The sequence below is a fragment of the Eublepharis macularius genome, chromosome 4 (assembly GCF_028583425.1).
Source record: "Eublepharis macularius isolate TG4126 chromosome 4, MPM_Emac_v1.0, whole genome shotgun sequence".
NCBI lineage: Eukaryota > Metazoa > Chordata > Lepidosauria > Squamata > Eublepharidae > Eublepharis > Eublepharis macularius.
Genome location: NC_072793.1, coordinates 172,568,618 through 172,587,605, shown reverse-complemented (window position 1 = coordinate 172,587,605; position 18,988 = coordinate 172,568,618). Strand labels below are relative to the sequence as shown.

Below are 18,988 nucleotides of genomic sequence, written 5' to 3'. Positions count from 1 at the left end.
TTCTATCATAATGAATGTAGCTGAAGAGGACAAAAGAGAGAGACTTTACAAGACAGACCTCCTGCCTGAAAGGGAAGCAGTCCACTGGGTCATTTTAAATTTCTCTTTTCCTGCCTGGATAAATTTACAAGGTGGTGTTGGTTGGGGAGCTTGCAGAGAGGGTTCGCTTTAAGACAGGAATAGCCACTCATGCCTTAACACAAACACACACACACAAAAGAGGACCTGAAGAGAGGTCACTGTAAAAGAAATTTAGAATTAATATTAGAAATCAAACAGAATTGTAATTTAGCTAAACTTTCTTTGGTTCTCTTGCAAGGAATTCTAGGTGAGTCTTAACTGACTCCTGCCTTCTAACTACCCTGCCACACAACTCCTTTTGAACATTAATCTGCTTTGACAACATAACCAGGAGATGCTCCAGAGGTTTGTGTCCAGCGCATCCTGGGAACATACTCCTTTTTGGAATTTTTTTTCTCTCTTGTCTAGAATGCGGAGTTCTATGGAGAGTGTTCAAATTGACATCTGATCAGAAACAAAACATTGGTAAAATAGACAAAGAGAACAGTGATCTGTGACAAAGAGTAAAGCTTGTTTGCTGATGATACGATCATGTACCTAACAGATCCATCCTCCTCACTTAAATACCTACAACAATTGTTAGCAGACTTCGGAACGATTTCAGGTCTCAATATCAATCAGTCAAAATCTCACATTCTTCCAATCAATATAAATGATAATATAGGGAAACAAATTACTACGGAATTTAAATATCAGATTGCAGCTAAACAAATAACTTATCTGGGAATCATTATCCCAACTGATCTTGATAATCTTATCAAACAAAATCACACTAAGGTAATGAAGAATATAGAGATAAAAATTACTGATTGGAATAAGATGGGATTCTCATGGTATGATAGGTTCCACCTGATTAAATTGTTTATTCTCCCAAAACTAGTGTACCTTTTCAGAGCCATTCCAATTATAATCCCACGCCATCAAATGATCTAATGGCAAGGGATATTAAATAAATTTTTGTGGCAAAACAGAAGCCCCAGAATCGCCTTTAACATCCTACGAATGAGAATTACAAATGGTGGCTTTAACTACCCGGATATTGCTTTGTACCAAACTGCAGCACGATTAGTCAATGTCCTCCAATTATTAAAACATACAGGCACCTGAAACTGGACAACTACCTTTCAACCTTTCCTTAGGCAAAATACAATACATGATGTAATTTGGAACAAAGCAAACGATCGTCCTAAAGTCATTTGTAAGAACATCTTCCTACACTCAATATTGAAAGACTGGGATAATATCAGGAGGAAAATATTGCCAGAAATATCTAGATACTCCTCTTTTACTTCGCAACAGTGGCTCCCATCAGGATACAACAAAATCTTCAGTGCATTTTGGAGGAACACCACCCTCACAAGAATAGTGGATGTAACCTCTCCAAAGGGACTGTTACAGAAAGTAGATATGGAAAACATAGCAAAGCAAAGAATCCATTGGTTTAGGTATCTTCGATTGAAAAGTCTGGCTGATCAAATTGACTTCAAAAAAATAGTGAATACCCCTAAAACGGACTTTGAATGTCTGCTAGACTCTCCAACGTTTTCTGGCAAAGGTCTTATTTCCAAACTATATAATATCCTACTCTCTAACCAAAAGGTCACAACACTAAAATATCAAGCTAAATGGTTTCAAGATTGTCAAATAGCTCAAACAACAGAAAAGTGGAAGCAGATATGGTCCCCCAAAATATTTAACTCTAAAACAGTGGTAACTAAATTACAGACGTATAAGATAGTCAACAGGTGGTATTTGACCCCTAAAAAGTTGTCCCAAATCTCATCTTTGGTCTCGCCCCAATGCTGGAAGGGATGTGGTGAGGAAGGTAATTTCTCTCACTGTTGGTGGAAATGCCAATTCTTGGAGGAATTTTGGAAGAAAGTTCTTAAAGAAATCCAAATAATGACAGGCTATTCCATTCCTTTGTCACCAGAAATCATTTTCCTTGATCAATGGGAAACAAACCCGGTCCATATTCCTTTGATACGTAGAGACCTTATAGCAACCCTATTGGTTGCTGCAAAGAGTGGTATTGCGACCTTATGGAAGTCTAAGCAAGTCCTGACGATTGAAAATTGGCTCACAAAAATTTGGGATCATTTTATCTCTGAAAAATTGGCTGATAAGATTTATCAGGCAGAGCATTTTCCATATAGTACAAATTTTGTGGAGAAGTGGTTTCCATTTTTTGAGTATCTAGAAAGTAACAGTTCTCATTCAGGTCTAAAGTTCTTTCAGGTTTTAGAATATGTTTAAAATATTTGTAAATTTCTGTATTTCACCACTTTGCAAACTTTTTCATAGTTATGTACTAGTTATCAACTCTCAGAAATGTTGTAAGTGAAACTATGACCGTTTGAAAAAGTGAAAGTGTGACAGTTTGAAAATTTTGGAATGTTGTAATTTTGAAACCGGGAATTTTAAAAGTTTAAAATTTTGTAATTTGTTAGTTGTATTTTACATTGTACAAATTCTATTTAATCATTGTATGGAGAATAAGTATTATCAATATAAAAATTTTTTTAAAAAAGAACTGTGATTCTCGAAAGCTTATGCTACAGTAAAGTTGGTTAGTCTTAAAGGTGCTACTGGACTCTTTTCTATTTTGCTACTACAGACTAACACGGTTAACTCCTCTGGATCTAAAACGTTGGTAAATATCTATGGGAAGAACAAAAATCTATGGTTTTAATGACTTCAAACCACTGGTGCCTCCTTTCTGATGTTTTGTTTGTTTCACAGTATGTGCCTTCTCTCTGGAGTGCATGTGTTTTGGGAATGTCTAAACTCCATCAACTGAGTGATCATTCAATAAACACTGCCTGCTTTGCCAAACCTTTTTGCCTTTATTGTTTTATGCTCAGTGAGATACTCTTTGCAGGAATTCCCTAGATTGTGTTAAAGGGAATTTCCCTCTCAGTCACCAGCCAGAAGGAGAAGACAACCTGACATGAAAAAATCTGAAATAATTAAGGTATTTCTGCCTCTCTGCTTCTAGACAGACAACAGAAGTGGAGAGCAAACACAGCTGTAAAAAGGAAGGCGAGGGGAAAGGCTGAAGAGAGATAAAAACTTCATGAGTAAATCCCTTATTCCCCATGGTAAAAACAAGGACTTGTAGGGTTGTTTTACCATACTTGGCATGAGCGCACAGAGAAAAAAAAAGGACGATGGTTGTTGTGGGTTTTCCGGATTGTATTGCCATGGTCTTGGCATTGTAGTTCCTGACGTTTCGCCAGCAGCTGTGGCTGGCATCTTCAGAGGTGTAGCACCAAAAGACAGAGATCTCTCAGTGTCACAGTGTACACTGTTGTGTGTTTGTGTTAAGGCATGAGTGGCTATTGATATCTATTGAGTGACACTGAGATCTCTCTGTCTTTTGGTGCTACACCTCTGAAGATGCCAGCCACAGCTGCTGGCGAAACGTCAGGAACTACAATTTTTATTTTTATATTTTTATTTATTTATATTTCAATTTATATAACGCCCATCCCCAGGGGCTCTGGGCAGTGAACAGTTAAAATCGATAAAAACAAGAACTAAAATCAATATACAAACAATAAAACAAATTAACAATGCCAAGACCACGGCAATATAGCCCGGAAAACCCATAACAACCATCGTTCTCCAGCCATGAAAGCCTTCGACAATATATATAAAAAAGGACCCTGAAATTAGGGAACGAACCAAAATATCTACTCTTCAAAAGGCAGCAATGACCATTTTCACATGGGTTAGCTGCCCCGAATTCAATACTTTGGGGGTGTGCATTTTTTCCCTGCTTCCCCAAAGCTTCATGATGCATTTATACAATTTGCAGGGGTTTCCTGGCATTTCTCCTATCTTTCTCAAACATGCTGTGCTCCATTTTAGGAAAGATTGTAATAATACCAGATGGCTGCAGTGGGAGTGGGAAAATTTGGATTTCCTTGCCAAGTGGGAAGCCATTTGGCTCAACTCTGACCCCATGGAAGCTATTTCATTCCCCTGCCATTGGATAGGAGGCTATTTATTTTTTTTAAAAAAAAAATCAGTACTAGATTATCCTACTAAATAAAAGAGTAACTGTGTTCTAGACAGCTCACTTCCTACCCTGGTGAGCCCTAGAGAGCGCTGCTGCACAAGGAAATCCAGATGAGGCAGTCTGTCCCTCCAGAGAGCATGGCATGGTGGGAAGCCCAGGCTGGGATCAGGAGGGGAGCAGGTGGCAATGCCCACCACTGGCCTTAACACACCTGGGATCAGGAGTGGAGCAGGTGGCAGTGCCCATCCCCTGCCTCCACCCAGCTGGGATCAGGCACGGAGAAAGTGGCAATGCCCGCCCCCGACTTCACTCAGCTGGCAGCAGTAGAGGAGCATGTGGCAATGCCTGCCTCCTTCACCCAGCATGGATCAAGAGCAGAGCAGGGACAATGCCTGCCCCCCTTTACCAGGCTGAAATCAGGCACAGAGCAGAAGGCAATGCCTGCCCCCTGCCTTCATGGGGCTGGGATCAGGAGTGGTCCAAGTGGCATTGCTCGCCCCCAGCCTTCACCTAGTTGGGATCAGGCATGGAGAAGTTAGCAATGCCCGCTACCTGCCTACAATAGCAGAGCAGATGTTAATGTCCACCCTCTGCCATCACTCAGCTGGGATCAGGTGTGGAGCCAGCAGCCACTCCAACCCCCTTCACCAAGCTGGAATCAGGTGCAGAGCCGGAGGCAATGCCTGCAACAACAACAATCACCCTGTGTTGTGGCCTCTGAGTCCTCAGAGGATGAAGACCTTGGGGAGGACGACAGGGGTGGGAGTATTCCGAGCCCCTCCAGAGGCAGCTGCTTGGAAGACCAGCAGGGAATGGAGCAGCAGGAACCCTTGCCGGAGCAGGCTGAGGAATGCAGGGCAGACTCAGGGACAGAGGCTGTTCCCTTACCTGCACCAGCTCCTGAGACCAGGGCAGAATCTCCACCCAGCTCCCCTGAACCTGATAGGCAGCGCAGAGGGAGGCAGCGTCTTGCTGCACAGGAAAGGAGGTGAAGTGCAAGGCTTCAGGCACTTAAACAACGATGTAACGACCTTGAGTTGTAATAGGGTGCAGCACTGCCCTGCAGGTGAGAGCTCTTAAGCCAGGACGCCCTTTCCCTTGTTGCAGAAGCACCTGTGCAGAGACCCGCCCGGTTCTACTGCAACTCAGGTCTGCTCTGACTGCTCTTTGGCTCTGACCCTTGCATTCGGCTCCTTGGACTACGCTTCCTGCCTGCTCCCCCGTCGGCTTGGTTGAACTCCGGACGTTCAGAGAGGCTTGTGGCAGACTCCCCGCCTGCATTCCAGCACACCCTGTGAGGTGGGTGGGGCTGAGAGAGCTCTTAGAAGCTGTGACTGACCCAAGGTCACCCAGCTGGCTTCAAGTGAAGGAGTGAGGAATCAAACCCAGTTCTCCAGATTACAGTCCTGCTGCTCTTAACCACTACACCAAACTGACTCTCAGGTAGCACAATCTCTAAATTTCCAGATTTCGTTTGAACAAAAGTAAGTTTCTAGCCCCCTTCCTTCTAGAGATACAAGGGAAAAGGAGACATGCTGTTTAAAAAAAAATGAAAGCTAGGAATCTAGAAAAAATGTCACACTTCTTGTAACAATGCTATACCAATATACCCATTTTATTTCTCATGATGATTTTTAAACATCACAAAAAGCTACGGAAACTCAAGGAAGCTGGTGTGGTCCTTTCTGGGGAACTGGGGAAGGGAAACTGTGAGGAAACCTGCCATGTGGAAGTGCCACAAATGCTGCGCTTTATCTGCTGCCGCACCAGCAATGATGAAACAACAAAATCCCATCCATGTGTGGAAAGGATGAGACACACTTTTAAAAGTCATTTCTGGAAGTCGGGTCCTGTGACTGACTAGATGGCATTGACTGATTTGTGTGACTTCCAACCAGTTGCTTCCAACCTGCTGACCCTACGAATTCATTTAGGAACGTAACCCACATCCTCTCTCCACACTTCCAGTATGATGAAACAGCAGAGCTCCGCCCCACAATGGGGGGGGGAGGTAAAGTGTGTAGCTGTGCCTGCTGTCTGGAATTGCTTTGAATTACTTCTCTGCTGCAAAGCACAGACTTTGCTTTGCAGGCACAACATCCCATGATCAATGCTGGCCATTTCCAGTCGAAAGGATCTCTGGGGTTACAGAGACTGGGAAAGGGCCTGGCCAGAGACCCACTGCCTCTCGGAGTGGGCAATACTAGTCATGAGTGATCTGACTTGGGAGAAGGAAGTTGTTTATTTCCTATGTTCAGGATCTACAAACACCACTTCACCATTCACAACAAAGAGCAAAACTCTTTGGAGAAAAAGTTCCAACAGTAGGAGAATCAAGGCCTCAGAAATCCCCCAGCCCTTGGAAAGAAGCACAGACAACACGCAGTCCCACGAAAGAGCGAAGCACCTACCTGCCCATCCCTCCTCTTCTTCAGAGATCAGGAGAAACGGCTCTTCCTCCTCTTCCAGCCAGGATACGAGGTCAGGTTTGGCAATCTGAGGTCCTTTCAATCAGGAAAAACCACAAAATTAAAACTCTTTTGGGTGCACATAGATCCAGCATTCCCAAGGCAGGTGGACCGTCCCTCTAGAAATACACTACAGGAGAGTCATAGGGGTGGTGTGGGGTATAGTACGGGGTCGAGAATCATCCATGCACCCATCTAGGGGTCTTATTAGACCATACACTGAACGTGAGTCAGCAGTGTGATGTGGTAGCTAAAAAGGCAAATGTGATTTTGAGCTGTATCAACTGAAGCATAGTGTCCAGATCACGCAAAGGGATAGTATCGCTCTACTCTGCTCTGGTTAGACCTCGCCTAGAGTATTGTGTTCAGTTTTTGGCACCACAATTTTAGAAGGATATAGACAAGCTGGAATGTGTCCAGAGGAGGGCAACGAAGATAGGTCTGGACACCAAGTTCTATGAGGAAAGGTTGAAGGAGCTCAGTATGTTTAGCCTGGAGAGATGACTGAGAGGGATATGATAACCATCTTCAAGTACCTGAAGGGCTGTTATAACAACAACAACAACAACAACAACAACAACAACAACAACAACAACATTCAATTTATAAACCGCCCTTCAGGATGACTTAACACCCACTCAGAGTGGTTTACACCATTATTATCCCCACAACAAAACACCCTGTGAGGTGGGTGGGGCTGAGAGAGTTCCAGAGAGCTGTGACTAGCCCAAGGTCACTCAGCTGGCTACAAGTGGAGGAGTGGGGAATCAAACCCGGCTCTCCAGATTAGAGTCCCATGCTCTTAACCACTACACCAAACTGGGTCTCATATGGAGAAGGGTGCAGAGTTGTTTTCTGCTGGCCCAGAAAGTCGGACCAGAACCAATGAGCTGAAATTAAGTCAAAAGAGTTTTCAACTAAACATTAGAAAGTACTTCCTGACAGAGCAGTCCCTCAGTGGAACAGTCTTGCTGAGGTGGTGGTCTCTCCTGCTTTGGAGGTTTTTAAACAGAGGCTAGATGGCCACCTGAGAGGAATGCTGATCCTGTGAATCTAGGCAGACCACGAGAGGGAGGGCAGGAAGGGTTACATCAGTGCTCGGTTCTCGTGGCCCCTTCTTACATGCCCAGGATAAGACTGCTCGCCACTTTGGGTTCAGGAAGCAATTCCCCCAGGCCAATTTGGCTAGGGATCCTGACGGTGTTTTGCCATCTCCTGGGCATGGAGTAAGGGACACTGGATGTGTGTGTGGGGGGAGGTAAGTGTTCATTTCCTGCATTGTGCAGGGGGTTGGACTAGATGATCCTAGAGTCCCTTTCAACCCTATGCTTCCATGATCTGGTACTGGGCGTTCTGTGCCTACTCCCTGCTGAGCTGACATTGAAATCCCAGTTGAAAACTAAGTAAGTGGAAGAGAAGCCAGCAGTGTTCCCTTCACAGCCACAATAAAGCAAGGCCCAGACTGGAGGGAAGCCCTTGTGTAGACGGCCCCATTTTCTCCAGACCAAGACCACTTGGCTTCTCTTCAGATGCTCCGTTATGTGGGCCAGGCAGGGGCTCCCTCTCCAAAATAAGAACCCAGAACCCCTCCGACATCAGAGGAAGGATCATGGAAAGTGGCAGAGAACAGTCACCGGGCCCAGGGCCACATCCTTCCTCTTAAAGGAATTCCTCACAATCACTTCTCCCAGGAAAGAGACAGCCCAGGAGAGAAGGGTCCTCACCCAGGGAGGCCACGTTCCCAAAATTCTCCAGCATGACCTCCTTGTAGAGAGCTCTCTGGGCTGGGCGCAGCAGGCTCCACTCCCCCTGGGTGAAACGCACAGCCACCTCTTCAAAGGACACTAGTGCCTGGAAGAAGAAAGCATTTCTATATATTGCTGGGAAAACGGCCTATGAGAAAGAAAATCCAAAAGGCTGGTGTGGTGTAGCGGTTACACGGAATAAGGGGGACACGGGACAATTGAGTTTGGATTTTTAGTTTTGAGCAGAGGAGGCTAAATGAAATAAATAAATGGAAAATGGAAAAATACACTTGCAGCTGTTCGTGTCAAAGAAAAGGCACGCGTTGAGGTAAGCTGTACAAGCATTATTATAGATAAAGATGGTTGAGATAGGAATAATTATCTAATTGTACATCTTATTGTCAGCGTCCCTCACTGAGTAAATAATAAAAAGTATTTTTTAAAAAAATAAATAAGAAGCAAAATTAGGGGCAGTAAAACCAAAATGGAACAGTAGCAACAATTGGGGTGGGGGGTGGGGAGAGCCCTGAGTGGACATCTGCCCCCCCCCCCAGTCTTCCTTCGGGCATCTGAGGGCTGGGGGGGGAACTGTCCTCGTTCACAGGGGGCTAGCAGCCTAGTGCAGAAGAGGCCAGAGAGGCCCAGGCAGAGGAGCAAATCCTTTCCTCCGGGAAATGTGTGGCACAGTATTGTTTTCTTCTCCAAACATGTCATCCTACACACGAGGCGACCATTTCCCCACCTTCCAAGAGGGAATCCTGAATGTCTTGGGGTGCCAGAACCAAGCAAGCAGCCCGATCCGCTGAGCTGTGCAACAGAGAAGGAACCACTCCTGCCACCCTCCACATGTCTCCCCAGGGACACCCCACCCCCCCGCCAGTACCTGAGCTGGCTGCATGTCTGGTCGTTTCCCTTCCCCACACGGAGGAGACGGTGGAGAAGCCATCGAAGTGCCTTTTCACTGCTGCCTGGAAGAGTGAAAAAAAGAGAATGGGAAACTCTGTTTTGTACAGATACTTTTTGTGGTCCAGTTCCTTGGGAGAACCTCTCTCTGGACTGGCTTCAGGGCACAATTCAAGAGATTGCTCTTGGAAGCTCCAGAGTGTTTGGCCCAACATCCCCTCCAAAGCCATTCTGTATGGGTGACAGTCCCTTATCCACCCACCCCCCTCTCCTTCTGGCCTCTTTTCTTCCCAGCCTCGCCAAATCCGTCCTGAGAATGACTCCCTGACCCTGTTGGAAGCCACACGACTCCCTCCACCCCTCTGAGGAAAGCCAGGACTCTCTAGCCTAGCCTCTTCCATACACCTCAGACAATGTGATGGCAATGAGGTGGCCAAGATTTGCAGGGATGGGACGGACTTTCTGACTTGAGGCAGCAGGTGAGAAACGCCACCTAGGAACTGAAATCTCCCCACACAGAGAAAACTAGCCTTGCAGGGGAAACGTTTAGTTCTCTGTCTCTGCTTGCCTTAATGCTTTTCTGTGGCAGGAGGATGTTAGCTGAGGGAAGCATCCCAGAACAGGAGCCTCTGTGTACAGTCTGAAGTGAAGCTGCCAGGAATCCACTTATGGAAAAAGCAGGAGGAAGTGCCTTAAATGAATGCCATCCACGGCACCAGCCCAGGTCTTTGGCCCGCTCATTTTCCTGCATATGTGAACCAGGTCCAACAGTCATATCCATACATATGCCAGACAGGGGCTGTTTCTCTTGTCTGCTGACCCCAAAGCGATCCGGCACCTGTGGCTAATAATCTATGGGATCCCAAAGGGAAAAGTCCCCTTCACATATAAGCCAAGAAATTACCGAATAAAAAAACAGAATGACGGGAGAATGAGTGTTGGATAGGAGGATCCTTTAAGGAGTTTTCAAAAGGGGGGTAGGCCTGCTGCTGCTGGGGCAGCCAATACAGCGCAGTGACAGTGGGGCTTCCACAGGACACATCCCCCCACATTTTCCCTGCCAGTTTTCCAGTAGTGCTCCCACCACCACGCCTGACAAGTCATAGTTTTATTTATTTTGCTGTGAAAACTAGAAACTCAAGTGTTGCTATATTGCTATAATGTTATACAAGTTTTCTGAACTCCCAGCTTGACTTTTTAAAAAAGCAAGGTTTCGGCCTCTTACATTGTAGAGATATAAAGGGAAAGGGGTATCTCTTCAAGGAAAGGGGTGAAAGGCTTGCTTATTAATTCTGAGAACCGGACAGATGCACTGCTATCATGAAATTCAGCTGTCAATTAAAGCCAAAACAGCACCCCCCTTTCTTTTTGCAGGGGAGAAAAATGGCTGCCATAGAGACAAGCAAGGAAAATGGATGCACGGGGGGGGACCAACCTTTCCCATCCACAAGGTAGCAACCCAGCCTTCTGAAAAGCTAGGGCGGGCAGGTCTTTCCTTAGCCAGTGGCCTGGGTCTCTCCCCCAGCCCCGCCCTAGGATTCTGCAACAGAGACCTCCCTTTGCAGACAGGAGCAGAGAAACCCAAGAGGGTGGACCGGCTGCCTCCCATCGCTGTGAAGCGGGTGGGTGGGTTGCTGGGGGGTCATTTCCCCTCCTCGGCTTCTGCCTTTTTTCCCTTCCTCCCCGGCCAGGGCGCTGCCTTCCCTCCCCTGCACCGCAAAGCGATTTCAACTCACCAAAGACGTCCCCGAGGGAGCTGATGGGAAAGACAAAAGCCGCCTTCCCAGCTGCCGGGGAGGCAGGACCGCAGGAAGTGGCTTCCCAGGCCACCCTTTCCTCGCTGCACGTCTAGGCGTGGGACTCTCTCCCTTTAACCCGCAGCTTGCCTCCCCCTTCCTCCCGGTCCCTTCAAAGCTTTGGCGGCTCTTGCGCTCCCTGGAGGCTCCTTGGTTGCCAGCCTTCAGGTGGTGGCTGGAGATCTCCCGGAAGTGCAACTGATCTCCACGTGACAGAGATCAGTTCCCCGGGGGAAAAAATGGCTGCTTGGGAGAGTGGGTTCTATGGCATTGTACCCTGCTGTGGTCCCTCCCTTTCCCAAATTGTGCCTTCTCCAGGGTCCATCCCCAAAATCGCTAGGAATTTCCCAACCTGGACCTGGCACAGGGGTGATGTACTAAAAGGAACAACAGGAGTGCCCATCGGAGATAATGGGAGCCAGGAATGCCATTTTTCTGCCTGGCTCCACTTGCTGCAGTAGTCTTCCTTTTGTGTCTGTACCCACCACGGTGTGTCAGAATTACGAAGGTGCCCTGTGGGTTCAAAAAGGTTGGGGATCTCTGAACTAGAGTATGAGATAGGATTTTTCACGAAGAGACTAGGGAGAGGTCCTCTGAGTCAGTGGTGAACAGAGTACACAAAAGTGGGCAAGGAACTCAGGCAGGGTGTGACACACAGTGGGAACATGGAAGTCTGGGAGGCTGCAGAACCGGACCCTGGAACTGGAAGATAGAGGAAGTAGCTGAGATCAACCTCTCAAGGTGGAGCTGATCTGGCACAGTCTTCCAGAAATATCAGTTAACATGTAAAGTATTTAATTCCATTCTACAGTTTCTGATTCCAGCTGCAGAGCACTGACTGTACGCCTAGGAGTCATCGTTCCATTCTGGGGCCTGTCATTCCACTCTCACAATGCTTCTGCTATTCCCAAGAGCCGTCATTCCATTCCCAGAATGCTTCTGCTACTGCCAGGGGCTGTCAATCCGCTCTATAACCTGCCATTCCAGTCTCAGATTACATCTGCTGCACCCAGGGGCTGTCATTTCAGTCTGAGAAAGCTTCTATTAGTCCCAGGGGCTGTCATTGCACTCTGAGACCTGTCATTCCAGTCCCTGAGCACAGATGCTGTAGCTCGGGACCTGCAGATGCACAAAAGCCAAAGTCTCGCTCCAGCCAGAGAAAAGAGAGTCCCTGTGAAGCTCCATATTGCCCAAATTTCCTTCTCCCCTCCAGCTCATGGACACCTACGAAAAGCCAGGTTAGTCTCTCTGGTGCTTGCACATCCTTCCAGGAATTGTAGTTTCCTCTTACAACCAGATTCCCGACAGTTTGGTTCTTCTGTGTCGCTGTAGGCAGCTTTGGATGAAGAACCACTACAGGAGAGACCCTGAAGAGAGAAACTGCCGGGGAAGAAGCCTTTTCTTTCTGACTAAATCCTCAGGGTTTATTATTGCATTTTGTTCTCCTGCAAGGAACTGCTTTTTTTCCAGGCACAGATTGCCTTAAGGGGGACAGAATATTTTTTTTTAGACAGGGCAGTGTGGTATATCAGTACTATTGCTTTGTGTATTATTTAGTACTACTTAGTATATTACTAAGGCCTTGTGACCATAGATGGAGAGCAGTTAACAGTGTTGTAGAGGCTTAGTTTTGGCCTGTTCGGTTTGCCCAATACACATAGTTCTAACAACTGTTGCTGCCTCCACTACTGCATGCATGACATGGTGCCAGAAGTCAGCAACTTGGATGACCAACTTCCAGGTGGGAGATCTGAAGATCTCCCAGAAATACAACTGATCTCCAGACAACAGAGGCCAGTTCCCTTGGAGAAAAGGGCCGCTTCAGAGGGGAGACAGTGTGTGGAATCACATCCCTGCTGAGATCCTTTTCTCTCTGCAAACCCAGCTTTCCCCAGGATCCGCGCCCAGAACTCCAGGAACTTCCCAACCCAGGGCTGGCAGCACTTGCTATCTTGCAAGGTGAAATTGGGATTGGGATGAAACTTCCCTCTCGTTCTCTCCTGTGTTTCTTGGTAGTGGATCCCGACTTCTTTCCTCTTACAGCAAAGCAGGGTGACCTCTGCCCAACTCCCTGGATGCAAAATGGGCCAGACCAGGATGTCAAAGTCATGTTGTCCAATGCTGTACTGGTGTCCAGTTGGGAAACACGAGGGAAATACCAGGCAGACCTCCTAAACAGGAAGGAAAATGCTGGTTTCTCCCTTCACTCTCCAAGGGGGCAAACATCCCCCCTTGGAGAGTGAAGCCAAGGATCAGGAGGGCTGTGTGGATGTGTGACTCAGGAGTCCTTCCAGGGAGAGGCGGAGTGGAGGGCCCAGGCCTCACTTCTGCCCTGGGCCAGACATGGCCAAAGGGAAACAGACCATCCTTTGGCTGCCTCTGAGCTTCCCTCCTCCCAGGACTGTCAAATGGATGAAGGGAAGAGAGGGATTTTGTGAGCTCAGCAGACGCTTCGTGTCTGTCAAGCGAAGGCCTGAGGGCTCCCAGTTTCTGATTCCTCCCCAGTCTTGGCTCCTGAGGGAATCACAAGGACTTTTGTTTTTGCCACCCCAGGCAGCCATCAGGCGGGAGGGCTCTGAGCAGGCTGTTGTCCATCTGGAGAGCACTTTGGAGGCAGCAGCCGGCTGCTCACAGCCATTGGGCCCAACAGATGGCTCGAACCAAAGGGCTTCCCATCACTTCTTTCACATTGTCTGTGTTGAGGCTGGGGCAACAAGGTGGGAGTTCCAGTCCCCAGTGCCCCTGAGGCAGGGATCTCCACAGTCCTCAGTGTTTGGGCTCTTTCCCCCCCCCCCACCCCCGTGCTCAGGTGTTGGAAGTCAAGAAAGGAGGGACGCTGGGGAGCCATGGGGGAATTAAGAAGGGGCAGGGGATGAACCAGAATGGAGTGTGGAGCAGGAGAGGGTGGGAAAGCGAGTGCAAGTGGGGGAGAAGTCACTTTTTTTCTTTGCAACAACGTAATCTCCCCTTCTCAATAATTCCTGAGGCCCCCAAGTACACCCCACTGGTGACTTTGGCACTGGAAGGACTGAAAGGTTCTCCCCACATCAATTCTTTTGCTCATATTTACGACTGAAGTGCTCTTCCCTCTCTCTCTCTCTTGTATGCCACCGCACCTGGGCCGATTCCAGATGGCCAGAAATTGCTGTTTTTCTGCGGAAATAATCGCTTACCAGCCACGCGTTCACTTTCGTCTCCATCCGATTTGTCTCACAGCGTGCCGTGCCGTCCCGCTTCCAGATGTTCGCACGGCCAACTGAGGTACCCGGGATTGGTTGTTTCCTCCCCGTCACAGTTGACATCGGGGGGGGGGGCTTCATTCGTTCGCATTTTGGCTTTTTTTAAAAAAATTTTTTTACGTGTTTTGCGCAAATGCGCAAACGCGCAGGTATGCGAATATGCAGCGTAGACTTTTGTGTGCTTTTGTGCATTTGTGCACATTTGCGCAGTTCGATGTGCACAAACGTGCGACTGCGCAAATGGCGCCCGGTTTTTTTAAAAAAATTAAGGGAATATTGTTGCCGGCCGGCCGGCCAAGGAAGGAGGGAAAGGGGAGGGCCTCTCCGCGGCGATGAAGCATCCATAAGTGTGCAAACCTGCAATACCGCGTTCATACCGTCCTCTTATAGAGCGCAACTGAGCGCCATGGACCGCAGGTAAGCCGGGACGGACGGGAAATTGCGGGTTTTTATGAGTGAGGTCGCTGAAAAAGCGAAAGTACTCGCTCTATTTGTACCCATCTGGAATCGGCCCTGGAAGGCTGTGGATGAGAAGCACAACCCTTTTGCCCTCCAGAGCCCCTGTGAGGCAGGAGGCTACATTCTCTCTTTGTCACTCCCCCCCCCCACACCTAGGGACCTCCCCTTGTGACGGACCAGGTCCATAGCTGCTCCCAAGGGGAACGTAGTAGCACAGGCCAGAGGTTGGAGAATGCAAGAGGAACTGAAGCAACATTTTAACTTAAGTAAGATAATTCTATTACTAGAAAGCACAACTCTATGGTAATACAGGCTAAGTAAAGGAATAAGAATAGTTGCTAGCAAAGAGGAACCTACCGCTTCTTTTCATCCCCTCCAGCGTGGAGGCTGAGGGGTGGGTGTATTGTAGCCACCTGCAAGCCCATGCAATGCCTACATAGACATCATGGGGTCAACCTGGGAAGTGACAAAGCCGAACTGTACTGAGCTGGATTGTCCAACTGCATTGGGCAGTTACAGGCAGCTGCCACGACAATGGAAAGAGGACAGGCATGGAGCCAAGCCCCACACTGTTGCTGCAGCCGAGTGTCCTGAGCTGGTGGGTGGGGGAGGAGGCAAGGGGCAGAGTGCATTCCCATCCCATTCTGCCCCTCCAAAACAGCCCTTCAAGCTACTGCTGCCTAAGCAACACCCCCCCCCTTTTCAGAGATTCCCAATGAGAATTTTTTGGCCTGACATTGAAATTCTCTAGTCTGACCCTGGGATTCTCTAAGCTACCCTACATGGCTACTCTTCCTTAACATGGTCCCACAAGAAGGGTTAAGTATGGATTGTGCCTGTGAAGATATAGGGGAAAAATCCTGGAAAATCTCATGAAATGACTTCTTGTCTTGCTTCCTCCTCCTTACTTGAAATGAGAACATCTTCACAGCTCCCTAACCCCCCTTTTTGGAGGTGTTTAAGCAGTTTAAGTGGACCACATCATCCGTTTATACCACTGAGATCCCCAGATCTGTACTCCATTTCTGCCCCTTCAAGGGAGTTGTATTTCATTAATGGTGGCAGCCTTGTCATTCTTGGGGGTCAGAATGGCATGCTTCCACAGCCAGTCCATGGACTTCTCAGTGATAGTGGCTATATCAGGGTATATTGCGCCTGGCGCTGCAATTATGTAGCACCTGCTGTTTTTTTCTGAGGCTTTATGACTGCTACAGTTGGACAGAGACTTTTGTTTATATGGAAGATAAATCTATATATATAATTGAGAAAGCGTGTTCCTGACAACTCACCCTTATTCCACTGCACAAGCGTACTCTCTCGCGCCCCTAGTGGGGAAAACAGGTGAGTCCTTGGCAACATACCTTGAGCTCGAATGGGGCTAAGCGGCTGGCAGGCAAAGGAGCATGCCCTGCTGCCTGCTCCCCTCCCCCCACCCCACCCTGTCCTTGCCAGCCTGCTCCTGCCTCATGTTTCCCTGCCTGACTTCTCCCTCTCCCAACGACACCACGCCCCCGCATCCAGCTCCAGCATAGGGTTGCCAGCTTCCTGGTGGTGTCAAAAGGACAAGGCAATTTCCCGGTACACACAAGGTAAAAGATAAGTGGACAACCACCCGGGGAAATAGAAAATTATTACTATGTATTACGGCAAAAAGGTCAAAGGTTTATACAATGGGTGTGCTCAACAATTGTCATAAATATTGTGCATTCATATATTCCGTTCATTCATAGATACAATACAAAATTCAACAGTCAAAATCAAACAAGGGACTGTATGCCCGATTCCAAATCCTTTAAGGAACAGGGAAGGTGCTCCAGGTCCAAAGAGAGAAGAAGGCAAGTAAAATACAATGAAAGTAATTGTAACAGTTCTTATTCCTTTCTTGTAAGAGTCTTCCAAGATGTTACATTGAGGATCCAACACAAAGATAGCCCTATGGCTCGGGCCGGCTTAAAATAATATAAAATTGAAAAAATAATCTTTTGATTGATTGTGCTTATCAGATTGAATCCTCCAGTGTGGTTTCCACTGCTGGTTTGATACTAGGAGTGGAGCAGGTGGCAATGCCCACCCCTTGCCTTAACTCAGTTGGTATTAGGAGTGAAGCTGGTGGCAATGCCCTTGCTCCACCTTAACCCAGTTGGTATTAAGAGAGGAGCAGATGGCAATACCTTCTACCCACCTTAACTCAGCTGGTATTGGGAGCAGAGAAGGTGGCGATGCCTAACTTCCACCTTAACCCAGTTGGTATCAGCAGCGGAGCAGATGGCAATGGCCACCCACCCCCTTTGAACCAGTTGGGATCAGGAGCTGAGCAGTTGGCAATGTCTTCCCCTCCCCCGCCTTAACCAAGCTGGTATTAGGAGTGGAGCAGTTGGCAATGCCTACCCTCTGCCTTAACCCAGCTGATATTAGGAACGGAGCAGGTGGCAATGCCCACTACCCTTCGGCCATTCCTCACCTTAACCCAGCTGGTATTAGAGTGGTACCTAAACAAGTATACTTAACAAAATTGCTTATAATCCAGAGTCAAATGCTCACACAACAATCGAAATACAGTCAAATTCATTGCAAACAGATTCAACATATTTACAAAAACAATTTAGTTTCTTATAACCAGTTCTATAGAAGACAACTTCCTGTAGGGAGAAAACACCGGGACAAAGTCCAAGTCACAGGTAAGTATGATCAATTTCTCTCATTAACAAGTATCTTTCTTTTCTTGTTACCGTTGATTCGGCGGACCAACGAAGATCAGAACACAAAGCCCAAACTGGGGCCGGTTATCATGCATGCAGATTTCGTCACGCGGACTTCCTCAGTGGCCTAGGGTCAGCGTCACTCTCTGGACCACAGGAATGAATAATATCTAGTATGGAGGATCACTTTTAAGCCCCTGAGGAAGTCTGCGTAACAAAATCTGCGTGATAGCCTTAACCCAGCTGGTATTAGTGGCGGAGCAAGTAGCAATGCCCACCCCTCGCCATCACCCATTTGGGATCAGGAGTGGAGCAGGTGGCAATGCCCACCTCACACCTTCACCTGGCTGGGATCAGGCGCAAAGCAGGAGGCAATGCCTTTCTTTCCTTCACCCAGCTGCGATAAGGAGCAGAGCAGGTGGCAAAGCCCGCCCTTTTCAACCTACTGGAATGAGCCACTGAGCAGGCGGCAATGCCCACGCTGTCTTCACCCTGCCAGAGTCAATAAACAACAGCTTCCAAGATGTGGTTTTCGAAAAAAAGAAGAAGCCAGTACATGCAGGGCTACCGCAGGGTCAGACACGACAGATCCAGGTAAGAAACCAGCAGGACAGTTCACCGGCTCCTCAATCCTAGGCATGGGCCCAGGGGAACATCTCTGTTTTACAGGCCTGGCAGAACTGTAATAAGTCTGCAGAGCCGAAGTCTCAACTGAGAGAGAGTTCCACCAGGCTGCTGCCGGAGCGGAAAAGGCCCCAGCTCTGGTTGAGGCCAGGTGAACGGCCTGGGGGATCATCAGTATATGTTGGTCAGCTGAGCATAACACCTTTGGGGGAACATAGGGAGAGAGATGGCCCCACAGATATGACAGTCCCAATCCGTTAAGGGCTTTAAAGGTTAAACCTGATCCAGGTTTAAGATACAAAAACGCAGCTCTGGCCGCTGATGTGACTTGGGCCACCGTTGATAAGGAAGCAGCCAGCATCACCCCCAGACTCCTCACCCCTGACACAGGCATCAAAAGTGCCTCATAAAGGACTGGGAGCTGAATTCCCAAACTCAAGAACCCATGTGGGGTGCAAATATGAGCTTCCTGTTATGTATATGCTATATTTTATGGTTACTACCAATCATTTAAATAGTTCTAAATTTCTGAGCCTGTTTGCGGGGAGAGCGGACTATACATTAAATAAATAAAGGACCTCAGTCTTCGTAGGGTTTAGCTTCAGTCAACTCTGCTTTACCCATGCAGTCACAGCATCTAAAGCCTCGGCCAAAACTTCTGGGGCGGGATACAGCCGGTCATCCATCAATAGATACAACTGGGTGTCATCAGTGAACTGATGTCAGCCCAGTCCAAAGCTTTGGGCCAACTGGGCAAGGGGCGCCTATAGATACTGGATAACATTATTACCTTCCTCTTTTTCATGGTAAATCCAAAGTCTCTTGAGATGCAGCAGCTTCCTTGGTTTCATACTGCCCAGATTGTAGGTATTGCAAAATGCACAAAATGCACAGAAACAACTGAGGAGGAGCATGTTTGTGGTACTCTACATGTGGCATCTCTCCACCTC

At 47.7% G+C, this 18,988-nt stretch overlaps 1 protein-coding gene across 1 annotated transcript in view; it reads right to left on the bottom strand.

Moving 5' to 3' along the window:
* The window catches only part of LOC129328755 (uncharacterized), a 175,088-nt gene that overhangs the window by 3,523 nt on the left and 152,577 nt on the right, over positions 1-18,988 (bottom strand). The window lies entirely within an intron of this gene.